This window comes from Mandrillus leucophaeus, unplaced genomic scaffold (genome assembly GCF_000951045.1).
Source record: "Mandrillus leucophaeus isolate KB7577 unplaced genomic scaffold, Mleu.le_1.0 Scaffold22, whole genome shotgun sequence".
Classification (NCBI taxonomy): Eukaryota; Metazoa; Chordata; class Mammalia; order Primates; family Cercopithecidae; genus Mandrillus; species Mandrillus leucophaeus.
In genome coordinates, this window is record NW_012102254.1 from 1,051,576 (window position 1) to 1,055,132 (window position 3,557).

Sequence of the window (3,557 nt, forward strand, 5' to 3'; positions counted from 1 at the left end):
TAGCCAGGATGGTCTCGATCTCCTGACCTCGTGATCCGCCCGCCTTGGCCTCCCAAAGTGCTGGGATTACAGGCGTGAGCCACCGTGCCCAGCCCACCTCTCAGATAAATATATATATATATATTTAGCACGATCTCGGCTCATTGCAACCTCTGCCTTCCGGTGGTTTCAAGCGATTCTCCAGAGTAGTCCCAGCCTCCTGAGTAGCTGGAACTACAGGCACGTGCCACCACGCCCAGCTAATTTTTTGTATTTTTAGTAGAAACGGGGTTTCACCATGTTGGCCAGGATGGTCTCAATTTCTTGACCTCGTGATTTGCCCACCTCGGCCTCCCAAAGTGCTGGAATTACAGGCATGAGCCACTGCACCCGGCCTAGAATCTTTTGCAGGCTCTGCTTCTTCTCCATCACCAGGAATTGGATCCTCAAGATTCAACCCTGGCTTTTCTCCCTGGCACACATATTTCCTCTTGAGGCAATACCTCCCAAGCCACTGCCTTCATTCACATCTAGATCTCCATCAGATCTCTCTGCTCAGACAGAGGTGGGTCCAGGATCCACTGAGAAACATATGAGGCTGGAGGAGCAGGTGGCTTACTCGTGTAATACTAGCACTTTGGGAGACTGAGGTGGGCAGACCACCTGAAGTCAGCAGTTCGAGACCAGCTTGGCCAACGTGGTGAAACCCTGGCTCTACTAAAAATACAAAACATTGGCCAGGCGCAGTGGCTCACGCCTGTAATCCCAACACTTTGGGAGGCCAAAGTGAGTGGATCATTTGGGATCATTTGAGGTCAGGAGCTTGAGACCAGCTTGGCCAACATGGTGAAACCCCACCTCTACTAAAAATACAAAAATTAGCCAGGCACGGTGGCAGGCACCTGTAGTCCCAGCTACTCTGGAGGCTGAGGTAGGAGAATCGCTTGAACCGGGGAGGCAGAGGTTGCAATGAGCTGAGATCGTGTCACTGCACTTGACTCTTATACACATCTGTGGCGGGTGCCTGTAGTCCCAGCTACTCAGGAGGCTGAGGCAGGAGAATGGCGTGAACCCGGGAGGCGGAACTTGCAGTGAGCTGAGATCCGGCCACTGCACTCCAGCCTGGGCAACAAAAGAGACTCTGTCTCAAAAAAAAAAAAAAAAAAAAGAAGAAGAAAAAAAGAACCATATAAGATGCCAAATGGAAAGCAAGGACTGGGTCCTGGGATCACCCTGTGTTCTCTCTCATCTCATCCCGTCTGATCCCAGTTGTGCCTGTAGGCTCAGCATCCACTAGAGTCCAGGTCAAGTCAGACTGCACTCTGACGAGTGCTCCCAAAGAGTTCCATTTAGGGCATACTGGGCACCAGGAGGCAAAAAGTTAGGCCCTACCACCCCCAAAGGGAGCTAGGTACCCCATGATCCTTACCCCTAATCTCTATCATTTCCCCAGTTCTCATGTCTGGAAGGGACACAGCAGAGCCAGAGGATTGGACCTACCCTTCCTCGTTCTCCATTTGCCCTAACTTCTGAGTTGAACATCACCAGAGAGAGGTCTGGATATACTTGCACTGGTGTCATCCCTGGAGGATGGGCTCTCACTCTCTATGGAAGGGGTTCCTATTTGCACAGCTATGGCCCACCTGCACACAGGAGGCCAACACTGCTGGCTTTGGAGACGCTGTACAAGGCAACTGGTTGAATCGGTCCTGAGAGAGTGAACAGTCAATCCTCAACCATGGACAGGGCCAGAGACTGGACTCACCCACAGCTGGGGACTGGGGGTGTCAAGATGGGGCTTCCTGACTGCACCCCATGAGACCCTGGCCCTTGGGACCCTACTCTTCCTTTCTTTCCACCAGCAAAAAAAAAGGCTAGAAGCACTGACCCCAGAGGAACAGGAGATTTTGCAGTTCCTGCTAGATACCTTGGCTACACTTAAAGGCACCAAGGACCTCACCATCAGTGCTGAGGCTCTGGGAAGCTAAGAGGCACCAGATGAGGCCTATGGCACTGCTGGGTGAACTAGGCACTTGTCTTTAGGTGTGCCTGGACCCCTCTGTATAAGCAGGGAAAATACAGAGCAACTAGAGGATCCTGGGGTCACATGGGCAGGAAAAAGGGCTAGTACCCAGTCCCTAAATGAAGCATACCACCACCCACCTGTGATTGCCAATAGGCTTCCACCTGACCCTAACTACCAAATAAGGCACCACTGCAAGGGTCAAGGTCCAAGAGTTGTGGCAATATTTCTTTTTTTTTTTTTTTGAGACGGAGTCTCGCTCTGTAGCCCAGGCTGGAGTGCAGTGGCCGGATCTCAGCTCACTGCAAGCTCCGCCTCCCAGGTTCACGCCATTCTCCGGCCTCAGCCTCCCGAGTAGCTGGGACTACAGGCGCCCGCCACCTTGCCCGGCTAGTTTTTTGTATTTCTTAGTAGAGACGGGGTTTCACCGTGTTAGCCAGGATGGTCTCGATCTCCTGACCTCGTGATCCGCCCATCTCGGCCTCCCAAAGTGCTGGGATTACAGGCTTGAGCCACCGCGCCCGGCCTTTGTGGCAATATTTCTGTCTCCTGGCTCAGGCTCTGACCCTAGTTCAAATGCTCCCACTACCTCATCCATGAAACCAGGGCTCCCAGGATGGCTCCCAACCTGGACTTGGGAACCTGTGACTAATGGGACCTTCAGTCAGAGCTGTGGAGACCACTCTGACCTCTCATTGAACTCACAGACCCCTAGGGTTGATTTTGACCTGTATCCTATAACCACCACCCCTGTACTAGCCCAAGAGCACGGGTAAAAAGACTGAGGTCCCAGACTCCTAGGCAAAAGGAAAGGGGTTCTGAGCAGTGTTAAGACTGGAGGCAGGACTTCCTTCCATTGAGGGGCTGAGGCTGGGCCAATGACTATACCTGCCCTGACCTGCCTGAGCAAGTATACTCAGGCCCACAGTGGTATACTGGAGCTCCCAGACTCGGTATGCATTTGGGCTTGCATGCACCACTTGTGATCACGTGCACACCAGCCTTTCATGCCATGTGCCATGGGCCCTATTCTCAGGAAGAGAGGAAGGCCTGCTGTCCTTGGAGGAGATACCCTTACTGCAAAACAAACTCCCTGTCAGGAGGCACTCCTCTTTCACCCTCTGGTCAGGTGTCTGGGACTGAAGTGGGCATTGTCAGTGGCTAAAGGAAGATCAGAGGGTGGAAGATGGCCCGAACCTTGCCAGGAGCCCCTCCCAGATGTCAATGCACCACCAGCTCCCCTCAGAAAAGGTGTCAGATGACCCCTAATCCAGTCTTAGCCGGGCTGTAGTGAGTCCTTCCCTGGGGCCACGTCAGAGGGCACCTCTGTTCTTCAGCTTTCTGCACAGGGCCGAACGGGTTTGGAGCGGTCACCGCGGCCACCACCTCCAGGCAGTCCTCCTTGGTACCCAATCTGCTCCGCCCCCAGACTTTGGGGGGAAATGGGGTCTCAGGGGTCAAGGGTCATTAGGGCGGGCTGGGTCCCGGAAGCGGAAGCGCAGTCCACTTCCGGCGCGCAGCGGGCGGCCATGTTGGAGCAGCGGAGGCGGCGCAG